Genomic DNA, 16,256 nt, shown 5'->3' on the forward strand with positions numbered 1-16,256 from the left:
AGATTTTCCCCACTCCAAGTCTAACATTCTGTGTACTGTACCTTATAGGTACATATGATTTACATGTTTTCCTGCCCCCTTAAAATGTTAGCAGAAGGGGCAGCAGGGTAGCTCAATGGATTGAGAGCCAGTCCTAGAGAGGGGAGGTCCTAGGTTCAAATCTGTCCTCAGACACTTCCCAGCTGTGTGACCCTGGGCAAGTCACTTGACCCCCATTGCCTAGCCCTTACCACTCTTCTGCCTTGGAGCCAATACACAGCATTGACTCCAAAACAGAAGGTAAGGGTTTAAAAAAAATGTAAGCAGAGACAGTGTTTTGGCCTTTTTTGTCATGTACTGCACTTAGCATGGTGCTAAGATACATAGTATACATATACATAGTATATATAAATATAGAATACATTTGTATTATGTTTCTTTTCTTTTTTTTTTAAACCCGTACCTTTTGTCTTAGAATCACTACTGTGTATAGGTTCTAAGGCAGAGGAGCAGTAAGGGCTAGAGATTGGGGGTTAAGTGACTTGCCCAGGGTCACACAGCTGGGAAGTATCTGAGGTCAGATTTGTATCTAGGACCTCTAATCTCTAGGCTTGGCTCTCAATCCACTGAGCCACCCAGCTACCCCCTTATGTTTCTTTTTGAAAGAAATTAAGGGGGAGGCAGGGAAAGAAGATGAGGGGAAGAGAGGGAAAGGGAGGAAAGAAGGGAGAAAAGAAGGAGGAAGGGAGGAAGCGAGGAAGGAAAGGAAATTATTTAACTCCTATGCATGAGAGGTACTGGTCTAAGGACTTTCCCAGTATTATCACATTTAAATAGAATCCAGGAGTTTCAAATTTCACTTTTAAAAGTGTGATTCTTACATTTATTGGCATTTCAAATTCATATCAGTCTTGCCCCATAAGGAAAAGTTGAAGGGTATATTTAGAAAGGGGGGAAAAGGAGACTTACAGGGTCTATTACATTGTTAGCTCTTGCTTACCATCTCAGGGAATGGGAAAGGAAGAAGGGTAAGAAGGAGGAAGAAAATTTGGAACTCAAAAAAAATGTTTAATGAATGTTAAAAATTGTTTTTACATGTAATTGGGGAAAATAAAATAGTTTTTAAAAATCAGATTTCCATGAGGATGGAGGGGTTATGTTTGCCTTTTATATTCCCAGTACTTATATGCCAGAGCCTGGCACATTCTAGTAAGGATTTAATAAATTTTTGGCCAACCTCTCTTTTCTTTCTATGCCATTTTACTTGGTAATCTTATCAGGGTCCATTATTCGATTATGCATGTAGATGATTCTCAAGTCTAATTCTCCATCCCTAACCTCTCTCTTGACCTCCAATCTTACACCTTCAATTGTGTATTGGACATATCAAACTGGAGGTTCATAGACAACATATATTCATTATGTCCAAAATTGAACTCATTATCTTTTCCCACAAACCTTCCCCTCTTTCTAACTTCATGAGCCATTTCATAATATAGGTCTGTGATGGTGAAGCTTTTAGAGACCAAGTGCCCAAACTGCAACCCTCATGCCACATGTGAGCCTTGTCTTATCCCAGAAAGGGGAGGGAGGAGGTGCTCCCACTGGGCTGATGGCAGGGGAATGGGTGATGTGAGAAATGTTCTCAGGCACACATGGAGGGGGGAAGGAAGCAGCTTACTTCAGCATACATGCCATAAGTTTGCCAACATGGACCTAAGTGTTATCCTTAACTCTTCACTCTATCACCCCTCATATTCAATCAATTGTCAAGTCTATTTTTTTTACCATTGCAATATCTTTCTTATATATACTCTTTTGTCCTATAGATCCAATGCCACCACCTTGCACAGGACCTCATCACCACATGGCTAGACTAATGCCATAGTCTGCTAACCAGCAGGTAACATGCCTCAAATCCCTCCCCTCTCCATTCTATCTTCTACTCAACTATCAAAGTGATCTTCCTAATAGGTAGCCTTAACCACATAATCCCTCCAAATTCTAATGGCATCCTATTCTCTCCATAATCAAATACAAAATCCTTCTTTTAAAGTCCTCCATAATCTGGTCCCTTCTTACATGTCTAATCTTCTTATTGCTTACTTCCCCTTCCCATCAGCATGTAGTATGTGATTCATTGACACAGTCTCCTTGCTGTACCCTGAACAAGACACACTGTTTCCCATCTCTGCACATTTTCCCTGACTGTCTTTCATTCCTGGAATTCTTTTTCTCTTTGTTTTTACCTACTGGCTTCTTTGGTTCCCTTCAAGTCTCAATCCAAATCCTACCTTCTACAAAAAGTCCTTAATCTTAGTGCTTTCCTTCTGTGATTGTCTCCAGTTTATCCGGTATATACCGTGTCTGTACATTGCTGTTTGAATGCTGTCCTCCTTTAGATTGTGAGCTCCTTGAGAACAGAGATTAGGTTTTGTTTTCCTCAGGTATTTTGGCCTTTCTTTGCTTCTTCCACATTAAGCATAGGGTCTGGTATGTAGTAAGTGCTCAATAAAATGCTTGTTGAATGACTAATAATAATACTAATACTTTACATCTATATATAGCTTTAAAGTTTGCAAAATGCTAACTCATTTAATCCTCCCAATAACACTGAGAAGTAGGCATTTATTTAATATATGAAGGAACTAAGGTTGAAAGAGGTTAAATGATCTAGAATCACACAGCTAGGAGCTGTCTCAGGCAAAGTTTGAACTCAGGTCTTCCAAATTGCATAAATCTGGCCACTGTGCCATCTAGCTGCCTGAAGGTAAGGATTCAATAAGTGAGGGAACCAGAACTTAAATCCAGATCTTATGAATCTAAATCCAGGATTATTCCTATTACATTCTATAAATGATATTCATAAATGTATCTTGTAAAATGTGTTTTATATCCCACAATAAATAATTTTAATTCACTTCCAAAAGCTAAGATTTATTAATTTATGAGAAAGTAAGATTTATGGAGATCTCAGGATTACTTGGCCTATGCCTTCTGAGCACAGTGCTGGCCACAATATAACTATTCAAAAAACACTTATTCATTGATTACTATAGTTTATCGATGGTCTAAAAATGAAGTACTGATATCTGGTGGGAGGATGACAGGACAGGGATGGGGGAACATCTCTGTTTAATATTTATTAGTGGCCAAAATTATATCTATATCTATATATGCCAGAATAAAAACCATAAATAATCTCCCTTTTTTATGCTTGTCAAGAAAGTTGCAGTATTTAGGTTAAAAAAGAAAGAAAGAAAGAAAGAAATCAAAGGGTTCACTTTAACAGAAGGAAGAAAGGAAAGTAAGGCTACAGTTTCCATTTTAAACCTACTGTGTCTCTTTAGGAGATGTTGCTGAGAGAAGGTATTTGTGTCCATGATACAATCAGGTTTGGTTTAATGCAATGCTTTTCATGGTCTAGCTATCCCCAAGCACTTAAACTAAGCACTCTTAAGTCAGGCAGTAGTAATGGAAGGACTGAATTGGGAAATTGACACTGCCTGGTGTGTGCCAACATCACTCTCAAGTAGGCTTATACCTATCGACCTACTTATTTCAAAGGATCAAGGGTCAGCACCCTGGGGTCATCCCCTCCCCTCATGAAAAGTGCCCCCACATTCTGCTTTCCTCCTGCATCAGCATTGAGAGCCTGGAATTGTTTCCTGTCCTCTCTGCTCCTGTCTGTTTTCAAGTAGGTCATTTCTTTGAGTCCTTTTTGGAATTTGTCTTTCACCATGTATATTCCTTGACCAGACAGCCAATGACAATTCTGAAGCTTCGTAAGAAATGTGCCACCTAAATAAATTATAAATCTTTAAAAAAGAAGAAGAAACTATGCCACCTATCTGATATTCTAGATGGAGAACCAAGCACAAACTCATTATACTTCCTCCTCCTCCCTCATTCTGACATGGACCTCATCTGTCTTCTGTTCTATGACTATATATCATGAAACAGCACCATCTCAGAAGAAGAAAAATTTCAGGTGATGCAATGGGCAATAAAAAAATGAATGGTTGGTATCAGTGGTCTGCATGATATTACCAATGAAAAATTGCACAAAAGAAATGATGTAAAAGATTTTATCCATGAAATGCATGATTGGTAATGGTTTCTGGCTAATCACCTAGTGATTCCCTTAGAACCTGAGAATTCTAAAAAGCAAAGGAGGGAGGGAGAGCATCCTAAGAATAGGCAATATACTATCAGAGAAAAGCATGGAGGTGTAAGGTGGAATGTCATGTAATGCTGAGTATGTAAAAGGGTGATAAATGAGATTAGAGAGAGGATTGCAGTGAGAATATGAAGTAATACAAATACCAAAAATAAGTATTCATATGTTAGTCTAGAGGCAATAGGAAGTTACTGAGGATTTTTGAGCAGGATAATGACATGGTAAAAACTATGCTTTAGAAATAGCAATCTGTTAGTTATTTGGAAAGGTAGCTAGGTAGTACAGTGGGTAGAGTGCCAAGCTCCAAAGTCAGGAAGACTCATCTTCCTGAGTTCAAATCTGGCTTCAGATACTTACTAGCTGTTTGGCTCTGAGCAAGTCACTTTACTTTGTTTGCCCAAGTTTCCTCATCTATAAAATGAGCTGAAGAAGGAAATAATAAACCACTCCACTATCTTTGCCAAGGAAACCACAAATGGGGTCATGAAGAATCAGATGTGACTGAAATGTCTGACCAACAATAACAACAACACCTTGGAAGATGGGTTAGAAAAAGGACAGAAATAGGGAAAGGAGAAAAGAAGGCAGGGAAATAAATTAGGAGACTATTACAATGGGCTAGGTGAAGTAATGAGGATCAGAACCTCTAGCTGAGGACATAAAAGAAGAGATAAGGGAATGGTGTGAGAGATATTGTAGAAAGAGAATAAAGAACACTTGTAAATTGAATGGATATAAGGGATAATGGAGAATAAAGTTGAGCATTGTTACTTGGTTTCAAACAGTGATGACTGGAAGCATGATGACACCTTTGACAGAAATAGAGAATTAAGGATTTGTGAGCTTGGGAAAAAAGATAATGATTTTTATTGTAACACATTGAGTTAAAGATGCCCATAGGACATCCTGGTGGAAATAACTAGAAAAGTCTTCCTAGAGGAGATAGAACTGGAGCTGTGCTTTAAAGAATGGGTAATATATTGGTGAAAAGGAATATGAGACTATAAAGCCCAGAGGAAGATAAAGTTTGGAAGACTATCTGGTCTAAAACAATACAAGAAAAAGAAATCTACACCAAGGCAACACAATTTTGAAATAACTGAAAGAGACATGATTTTCAAGATGTCTCAAAATGAAGAAAGAACCATTGGTTGGGGGGGAAATCACAGAATTATTATTGCCCCAAAAAGCGTTCAAGAGAATATTAGTAATTGCTAACCCACTTGCCTTTTCTTTCTTAAACTCTATCCAAATCATTATAAGTTTGATAAAATATATTCTTTGGGAAAATATGAAAAAGGAACAGACACACAAATGATTTTCTAGAGTAGGTCAACTTTTTTCAGGTACACAATTGACTAAAATAATGTTGAGAATAAAGATTCCTATTTTGATTATTAAAAACATTCAGTAGATCAAAATATGGATATCAAGTCTCTTTTCCAACAAGGACTGTTGCATGCAACTGCTAAAGACATAAAAGATTCCTTGAGAGAGACAACACATAAATAATATGTGCTTGCCAATGTTGTTGTCATCTTCTTGGAGAATGTATAGTACACATTATAAACAGAAAAGGGATTTGCAGTGGCTGGTGATATTCTCTAGGTTATCTCATTTGTGGATAACACTGATGATTTTATCAATCCCTAAGATCCTATATCAGGCCTCCTCAATAAGATTTACAACATTAAAAAATCATCCTAATGATATGTGAAAGAAAAACTTATATTTCTCAAATTATGATATGCCATTGAATGGAAAGTTGATTGAGTTAATCTACTAGGACATATATTTTGAACAGTCACTGAGTAGAGATAGTGAGGTGGCTCTAGAAATGAATAAAAGAAACAACTGGATTATGTTTGGGAAATTACTCAGTACTTGCAACTATTCTGAACTGCTCCCTTACATAAAAACTCATTTGTCTTCTGCTCTATGGCTGTGTATAATGGAACACCACCATTTTAGAAGAATGAAAATTGCAGGTGACCTAGAGGGCAATAAAAAAAATTAATGGTCAGCATCAATAGTCTGCAGGATATTACCAATGATAAATTCTACCAAGAAGTGACATAAAGGATATCATCCAAGAAATACATGATTGGAAAAGGTGCCTGGCTAGTCATCTAGAGACATGAGGGATAACAGATGGACAGGCCTATCAATATGAAACCAGTCCTCAGGAGATGTCAAAAAAAAAAAAAGAGAGAAAGAGAGAACGAAAGAAAGAAAGAAAGAGAGAGAGAGAGAGAAAGAAAGAAAGAAAGAAAGAAAGAAAGAAAGAAAGAAAGAAAGAAAGAAAGAAAGAAAGAAAGAAAGAAAGAAAGAAAGAAAGAAAGAAAGAAAGAAAGAAAGAAAGAAAGAAAGAAAGAAAGAAAGAGAGAAAGAAAGAGAGAAAGAAAGAGAGAGAAAGAAAGAAAGAAAGAAAGAAAGAAAGAAAGAAAGAAAGAAAGAAAGAAAGAAAGAAAGAAAGAAAGAAAGAAAGAAAGAAAGAAAGAAAGAAAGAAAGAAAGAAAGAAAGAAAGAAAGAAAGAAAGAAAGAAAGAAAGAAAGAAAGAAAGAAAGAAAGAAAGAAAGAAAGAGAGTCCAGAAGAATGCTTGCATTATGCTAGTTAGATCCTCTGTGGAGAGTTTATTATAGGAAATACATTAAAACTTCCTAGAAACAAAAGGCATGAATGGATTAGGATCTATATCATTGTAGAAAATCTATATGTGGATTAGAAAATGAACTCATTGAACTCAGTATCTCTAACTTCATCAACTCCTCTGGCTTTAATTATCATCTCTATACAAACGAATCCCAGATCTAGATATCCAGGAATCTGGGCTATATCTATCCTTCATTTCTTTCCTAAGTTCCAGTTCTGCATGACTATTACCGACTTCAAACTGAATGTCCCATAGACATCTCAAACTCAATATATCCAAGTTCATTGCCTTTTTTCTCAAATCCACAACTCTTCCAAAGATTTTTATTTTTATTGAAGGCACTTCTACCTTTCCAGTTGCAAACTTGGAGTCAACTTCAACTCTTCACTCTTCCTGACCTCAGATATCTGATTGACTTTTATGCCTTTATCAATTCTGTATTTCATTTTGATTCTAAGATACTAAATTGAAAGCTGTAAGGTACCCCAGAGGTCATCTTGTTCAAGCAATTCATTTTTAAGACCAAGAAACTGAGGCCCTTAAAGGTAAGGGGGGTTTGTTAAAGGTCACACAAATAGTATGTATCTGAGATAACATTTGCACTCTAGTCACCTGAATCCTGAACCAGTGCTCTTTGCACTGTACTATGTTGGCTTGTAATACTATATAACTCCATTAGACATTGCCATTTTACATAAGTGGTATATTAGCGGTATTAAATAGATATATTTTTCTTCAACAAATCAGTCATAATCATTAAAAACACTGAACAAATACCCAAATCCAACAAAACCTGTTTAGAGCTGTTAATCAAATCCTAAAACATGATTAGACCTCATCAATAAGTATATCCTAGCAAGTCACAACATCTATATTCCCCAAATTTTAGTGTTCAGTTTAGTGACAGAATTGTCATCTGCCATGGTAGAAGGAATAACCACATAAATTCATCAAAATATCCAAGTAAACCAGATTGATATGCTCATTCGTGTTCAGTTCTGAACTCACCTAACACTTTACCTGTCCAAGGTATTGCTGGTCTAACTTTATGGGTAGTCATTCCAGTTCTATGACAAAGTTTGAATAATGTGCATCTTCCACATAATTTGTCATCCTAATTGAAATGGATATTCCAATATCTTCCAAATGAGCTTTGATTTCACTGAGGGGGCTTTCTGAGTTCAGTGAAGTTCCCATAATGTGATATGCTAATAGGAGTATTCAGAGAATCTCATTATACCATTGATAGAAAATATCAGCATAATATAATTTGCATTTCCCTGACTTACAGTGAGTAAACCATATAGCTCTATGTTATACACTTAATTTGATTCCAATATTCATTGAACTGTTGGGCAAAAGCATTTCCCACAGTCAAATCTATTGTAATTCTTGTTAATATTTGTGTGAAAGAGCCTGCAAGGACACATTTGCTCATATCAAGTTTTTTAAATTAAAAAATAATACACAGAAAATTAACATAGCACAGAGGGACTTGGTTTGGAGACAAGAAAACTTTTGTCTACCTCTGATACATGCCAATGATATGGCCAGGGGCACATTCCTTTACAACACAGTATCTCCAGGCAACTTTCCCAGTCTGTTAAGTTATAGGAGAGTTTCCCCACTGTATCAGCAGAAGGAGTTTTCACACTGGGAGTTATCAGTAATAATGAAATCACAAATTCAGAGCAAAATACTCACCCAAAATAGAAGCCAATAAGTTTAGGTTCCCTAATCTTCTCAGTTACTTATATTATTGTAGGCATGCAGAGTTTTGGAATTTAACATCTATGAAAGCCTGTCTAATCACTTCCTGTGTTTTCATCAAGGATGCCCATTTTATATGCATGGACCATTCTCATAAATGTTGTAAAGAAAAGAGAAAACAGGAATTTGTTTATTAGTTGATGATGTCTTCTTGGACATCTGCGTTTTTTTTTTAATCATCCTCTTATTTAAAAAGTCTTAAAAATTGATCCATAAGTGCTTTTAAAATTTCATTTCATCCAGACATTCTTAAATGCCTTTGATACTTTCTCATATATTATATCACATACTAAAGTGGTGGATGTTAACTATGGTGATGATTTTGATATCACTGCTGATGAAAATAGATTGCTATAGAAACAACAGCAGTTTGGTCCCATCTGTTTCTTGCTTTTCCTTCTGCTTTTATCTACAAATGTTCTCTCTCTGGGTGATCTGGCTTAGATGGCTGTCTCACCAAGAACTCAGCAGGTTCATTTTCTCCTCAACTTCTTTATGTTGTTTTGCAAGAGAATACATCTTATAATCATTTATTCCCCTCCTCTCTAGTGTTTTACAAATGAACTTGTACTCTAAACCTGTGTTACCCAGGACTGCCTCACATTTCCTCTTGTCAAGGAGATTACAGTTTTGCTAATTGAGAGAATTGTTCTGCATCAATTAAACACCTTTGAGTCATTGTCTTTGCTTCTGTTTCCCAATTTTTGCAAAAAAGATCGATTTTAAATAAGTTAGATTAGAACTATTCTAATTGTGTACATTGTCCATATTAATGATATCTTTTCTTTTAACTTCATTTTGATTTTGACCTTCACTTTAACCAGTCAATGATATGACTACTCACAGAAAGTTGACTATAAAAAGACTGCTATGGCTGTAACCAGTTGTTTCCTGTCTATTAAGATGCACTTAAGTTGTTGGATTATTTCTTTGTTTTTTAATATCTTTTCATGCTTACTGTTTAAGTCCTTCTTACTCTTCTCTGGGATTAAGTATTCATGGGATACAGGAATCAGGCTTCTAAGTGATCGAAAGGTCTATGTTCTCTTTAATATCATGATCTCAAACTATATTTTGCTTCATAATTTTTTCTAATCCCTTCTGTTTCCTTTTTTACATCTGAGTCACTGAGTGGAAAAGAATATGTTGACTTAATTTCAAAGATCTTATCAAGTTCTACAGAAAATACCACTTCTTTACTCATTGTAACAGCTGTTGACAAGGAAACTATAAAGATTCTCATGACTGATCTATACCCATTCTCTTGTTTAGCATTTTAACCCCTCACCACCTTATTATATCAATCTATCTCTGCAACCTTATTTCACATTTTTCCCTTTCATGAACTCTACAGTCCAGTCAAACTGGCTTTCAAACTCTTCCTTTTGCACAATACTCCATTTATCAACTGCATGCCTCAGCATAGGGAAAAGGAGAAATGGGATAAGCATTTATATAGTGCCAACTATGTTCCAGGGACTGTGTAATGTACTTGCGCTTTACAAATATTATCTCACTTAAGCCTCACAAGAACCCTGAGAGGAAGGTGTCATTATTATCCCCGTTTTACAGTTGATAAAAATGAGGCAAATAGAAGTCAAAGGACTTGTCTAGGATCACATAGATATTGAGTATCTGGGGCTCAATTTGAACTCAGGTCTTCCTAGACATAATTCTATTTTTTACTTAAATGTATTTGCTTGTTTGTTACATAAAAATACCCGGATAACTTCCCCCATTATAGATGGCATCATTTGGCAAAAAGATATAGATAGATAGATAGATAGATAGATAGATAGATAGACAGTTCAAACTATGTCTTGTTTATTTCTATGTGTCAGATCTTTCTCTTTAGGTGGAATACCTACCTAACAAAGTTATTGTGAGGTTCAAATGAGATAATATTTGTAACTTACAATTACCTTGCATAGTCTCTGGAACATAGTTGGCACTATATAAATGCTTATTACATTTCTTCTTTTCAATTCTGAGGCATGGAGATGGTAAATGAAGTGTTGTGTATGAGGGAGAGCTAGAAAGCTAGTTTTTAGAGTTCAGGAAAAGAAGAGGAATAATGTGAAATAAGCCTGGAAAGATAGGTTTATAAAAGGCAGTAAAAGGATAAAGTGCCAAATAGGAGAATTGGTACAGATCAGCAGTAAGAATATTTTTAGTATATGTACCAACAGCTATTATACCTAAAGAGTTCTAAAATTGTGTATAGGTTTTGACTCAGCAATACCACTATTAGGTTTCTTTCCTAAGATAATCGAGGCAAAAGGAAAAGAACCTACAAGTTCTAAAATATTTATAGCAATGTCTTTGTTGTAGCAAAGAACTAAAATTGAGGGGATGTCCATCAACAGGGTAATGGCTAAAAAGGTTGTGGCATGTGATGTTATAGAATATTACTGAAAAGAAATCTATTTGCTATACCATCTAGCTGCTTCAAGGTAGTTTATAGTTTTCCCATGCCTGGAATACACTTCTTCCTAATCTTTACCTTTCTGAACACCTTGCTTCTTTGAAAGCCTAGCTTAAGTACCCCATCTTTTTTGGAAAAGATATTTTATTGTACCAATTACATATAATAACAATTTTCCACATAAGTTTTCTAAATTTAGATGATTCAAATTATCTCCTTCCCTCCCTTCCCTCCCCCTTCCCAGAGATAGTAAGCAATATGATCTGGGTTATACATGTATTTGTGCAAAACATATTTCCATATTGTTAATTTTTGTAAGAGAATAATCATATAAAACCAAAACCCCAAAATAAAAATCCAAATAAACTAAGAAAAGCAGTATGCTTTGATCTGTATTCTAACTCAAACAATTTTTTTTCTGGAGGTAGATAACATTCTTTGTCATATGTTCTTCAGAATTATCCTGGATCATTGTATTGCTGAAATCAGCTAACTCTTTCACAATTGATCATTCCCCAAAATTGCTTTTTTTGTGCACAATATTCTCCTGGTTCTGATTATTTCACTCTGTCAGTTCATGTAGGTATTTTCAGCTTTTTCTGAAATCATCTTATTCATCATTTCTTACAGCATAATAGTGTTCTGTTACCACCAAAACCCATAATTTGTTCAGCCATTCCCCAATCACCTTATCTTCCAATTTTTTGCCACCACAAAAAAGGTTGCTATAATTTTTTGTGCAAGTACGTCCTTTCCACCTTTATTTGGATCTCTGGCATATAGACCTAGTAGTGATATTACTGGATCAAAGGGTTTTATAGCCCATATGGAGGAGTAAAATTTAAGAAGTTTGGAAAGGTAGGAAAGGGACAAGTTGAAAAAGGCTTAAGATAAGCAATTGTTAAGCAACTTACTGTCTTAGATCCTCTTCTGGAGCACTAAAATGGAAGGAAAATTTCCCAGAACAATGCAGTCAGTAAATATTCAAAATAGAGATTGAACCTGATGTTTACCTAACAACAAGACTGATTCTCTATCCACTATGCCAAGGTACTTAGAATATCAATTTGTTCAAATAATGTTTTTGGGTAGTCTGGGGCAGCTAGGTGGCACAGTGGATAGAGGCCTGGGCCTTAAGTCAGGAAGCTCATTTTAGTGAGTTCAAACACTTAGTAGCTATGTGAACCTGGACAAGTCCCTTAACCCTGTTTGGCTCAGGTTCCTCATCTGTAAAATGAGCTGGAGAAGAAAATGGCAAATCACACCAGTGTCTTTGTCAAGAAAGCCCTACATCAAGTCATGAAGAGTCAGACACAATTGAAAAGTAACAATAATAACAACCACCAAAAATATGTAGTTTTATGAGACATTTGCTGATACCTCAGCAATACTGCTACAAAAGCTAAAGGGGGCTGCATAGAATGAAGTTTGATTTTTATTTTTGTTGTGAATTGCCCCAAAAGTTCACCATTTGCTACTCAAGCTATTAGTGATTAACCTCTTTCTCTCTTCTCAGTTAGGAGACAATGTGTCAATAGAATCATAATTAAGTTCCTTTCAGTTTGGTAGGACCAGCAGAAATTGTACTTTGTTTTTATATCTTTTGAGAATCTAGGATTGCCTCCATACCTAAAATAAAGAATCAGAGTAGGACTATTGTGGAGAAATGGCTCTTCATCTTCATCTTTGGGAAAAGCCAAGGAAACAGAAGGAAATATGTATGTCTTTACTCTTTTCTAATCCCTGGAGTTCTCTCCATGACTTTTCAAAAGATAATTGCCTACTTTCAGAAAGTTCATGAGCTAATTTGCTTAAGAGCCTGGAAACACCTTTAAGACCCAAGGAGATCATCTGTAATTATTTAAGATAATAGGCTAATTGAATACATGATTATTTTAAAGATGCTCTTAGAAGGAGAGGTGACATTCCCTGGCATATACCCCAAGCAGGTCAATAACAGAAAGAAAGTCCTACAGAGAATAAAATATTCATTGCAACTCTCTTTCTAGTAGCCAAAAACTGGAAATAAAATGGATGTTCATTGGCTAGGGGAAGGATGAATAAAATGAAATATTTAAGTATTTGGCACATAATTGTATCATAAGATATGGTATATAATTCAGAGAAACATTGGAAAAATGTGTATGAAATGCTACAAAGGAAATAAGGCAGAATCGAAAGAACAAGATGCACAAATTTACCATTGTGTAAATGACAATAATGGAGCAGCTTGGTCATGCAGTTGATAGAATGCTGGGCCTGGAATCAGCAAGATCTAAGTCCAAATATAGCCTCAGACACTTATTAGCTGTGTGACCCTAGGCAAATCACTTAGCCAGGGTGCTACTCAACTGTAAAATGAAGTGGAGAGGGGGCAGCTAGGTGGCTCAGTGGATTGAGAGCCAGGCCTAGAGACAGGAGGTCCTAGGTTCAAATCTGGCCTCAGACACTTCCCAGCTGTGTGACCCTAGGCAAGTCACTTGACCCCCATTGCCTAGCCCTTACCACACTTCTGCCTTGGAGCCAATACACAGTATTGACTCCAAGACAGAAGGTAAGGGTTAAAAAAAATGAATTGGAGAAGGAAATGGCAAATCACTCCACTCTTTGCTAAGAAAATCCTACATGAGGTACCAAAGAGTCAGAGATGACTAAAGCAACTGAACAAGAAAAATCAACCACAAAATGGCAATACCAAAAAGCAACTAAATCCTGTTGAATTGTAATAAATAATCTCAGTTCTACAGATCTTATAAAATATTATCTTTATCTCAGTAGGGAGATAAAGACTATTAATGTGAAATTCAATATGTACTTTCAAATATAAATTCAGTGCCAGTTGGCTTTGTGTAAATATTTGCTTTGGTTACAAGGAAGAATCCAATGGCAGCAAAGTAAAGAGAATAGGATTGTAAGAGAAATGACCATCACAAATAAAAGTCAACAATATTTCTTTTAAAAAGAAGGCAAGTTGATAGCTATTTATGTGTGTAGTAAGTGATTATACTATATATGATACATGTTTGCAAGACTGAAATGACATCTGCTTTTGGCAGCAAGCTATACATTTTAAATAGAGTAGTATCTGAATAGAACTTATATCTCAATATGGGACAAATGCAGTAATTTAATATTCTGCTATGGGAAGAACATGTACAAAAAATTTCATATGATAGAGAAGCGTGGTGGGTGAATAGAGTTTCCCTCTACGTATTCAGGAGGAGTACCAACATCAGCAAGATCACTGATCAGACAAGACTTTCCAAGTCTGAAGGATATTGAAGTAAAATTATTTCTTCATTCCCACTATATTAAAATATTCAACAGAACTATTATCTCATCAATGTGGGTGTTCCTTCCATTGGTACAGATCATTCATAATCTTTGCCTGCCTATTCTTTGTAACTTTTGTCAATGGTCTCCCATGAGTTCATCAAGAGGAGTCCACCCAAAAAGCTGGCAGCCTTCCTCATTTTCTTCTGACATCATAGATACCAGTGAAGTTCTATGGCAATCATTGGTTACTCTTTGCTCAAGCCATTGTCTTTTTTCACCCATACATTCTTCTTTTATTTTTTAAACACTCACTTTCTGTCTTAGTTACAACTCAAAGATATAAGAGCAACAAATGCTAGGCAATTGGGGGTCAAGTGACTTGGGGTGAATATCTAAGGTCAAACTTGAACCCAGGTCCTCTAGTCTCCAGGTGTAGGGCTCTATTCACTGTGCTACCAAGCTGCTCCTATACATTTTTCTTTGAAGACATGTCTTTCCTCTTGTTTGCCTTCATAATTCCTCATTTGTAATGTATTACAGCCTACCCATACCCATCATGTGCCTCTGGGTGATACTTCTATTTTTAGCACCTGGGGAAAAAAAGTTTATAAAAGAAAATCATTTAGAATCCTTGCCTTTAGCATCATGCAAGGAGAGAGAATAACCTAACAAGCCCATGGATTTATGTTATGGGAATACATTTCTGACCGCAGCTTTATATTTACATATTTCACCAACTCAGCAAAATAAATGCTCCCTGCAAAACATTACAGAAAAGAAATACTTCACATGAGTTAATTATTTCGACAGTTTAAAAAATGTCTCCCTGGTGGCTGCAGAAGTGAACTCCTAAATCAGCCTGCTACTGATAGTTGACAATTTTAGCACAACACATAAGTACAATGGCATATAAAACACTGGATGGAAATGTGTAGCTCCACCTGCCCAGATATTCAAAAGTCATTTTGTAGCCATTACCATCTAGGTCGACAAAATTTCTTGGACATGCTCAATCACATATTCCTCAACTGTGGATCTAAACCCAAATGAGCTGCATTATACTTTTTTTTTTAAGACTTTAATGAGTGTATTTTATATCTTCTTTTATTTTCCCCTTTCTCCAGGTCCTAACTTATCTGACTTCCTCCTTTTTCCAAGGGCAAACCAGTCTCCTATATGCACCAACACACATACTCACTTTTCCTTTTCACTCTGGTAGTAATTTCTCTAAGAAAAGTTTCTAGGTCTCTGTTTTCTGTCTGTGCATTTTAATATTTGTTGTCAGAACTGCTAAGAACAGAGCCCAGCCAGTTATCTTGAGCTCCCTTGTCAATCTCAGCAGGCATGAACAGTTGCTGGAGCGTGCAGTATCAGTTGCTAGGCAACTTGTTCTTCTGCTGAGCCTGATATTTTAATTCTATAGAGGTAAACTCCCGGTCTGTTACCGTCTTTCAGAAATACCTTCATTACATAATGTCGACCATTATAAGAGAAACACCAAATGTTTTTCGAAGGGTATGAGGGGAGCAAAGAAAATCAGTGCAGCTGTAGCTGGGAGAGAAGGTCAAATTCGAGTTTTACGTCTGGAAGTATGAAGATGGTGACAAGTTGAACACAGCTCCCCACCCATCCTTCATTTAGCTCCGAGAAAGTATGAGGCTGGGCACACGAGGTGATAGCGCATCAATTCTTTCACTATTCAGTCAGAGAGAACCTGGAAGAGTAAGGAGGATTTAGTAATGTTCTGATTTTCATGTAAGGAGCTGGTAAATCTAAGCATCTGTGCCAAGTCCAATCCTTGAGAGCCGACTGAAATGTAATTACAACCTAGACCTGAGAGCACCAAGCGGGGATAAGATTTCAGGTTGCATACCTTGCTAAAATAGACCCTAAAATGAATGTCGGGGGCTTTACAGCCTTCAGTAGCACAGATTTGAAAAGGTCAGCTCTTTATCAGTCGGGTTCTTTGAG

The 16,256-nt window shown here is 36.3% G+C and overlaps 1 long non-coding RNA gene across 5 annotated transcripts in view; it reads right to left on the reverse strand.

Moving 5' to 3' along the window:
* LOC130457402 (uncharacterized) overlaps window positions 1–15,995 on the reverse strand; it is a 238,001-nt gene extending 222,006 nt beyond the window's left edge. For 2 of the 5 annotated variants that reach the window (XR_008916586.1, XR_008916585.1), the window contains exon 1: window positions 15,484–15,995. This is a non-coding gene — a long non-coding RNA (uncharacterized LOC130457402). The remainder of the gene's footprint in view (window positions 1–15,483) is intronic. The other 3 variants (XR_008916584.1, XR_008916588.1, XR_008916587.1) reach the window with 3 other exon arrangements.
* Window positions 15,996–16,256: the final 261 nt, after the last annotated feature.

Source organism: Monodelphis domestica, chromosome 2 (genome assembly GCF_027887165.1).
Source record: "Monodelphis domestica isolate mMonDom1 chromosome 2, mMonDom1.pri, whole genome shotgun sequence".
In the NCBI taxonomy this organism is placed as follows: domain Eukaryota; kingdom Metazoa; phylum Chordata; class Mammalia; order Didelphimorphia; family Didelphidae; genus Monodelphis; species Monodelphis domestica.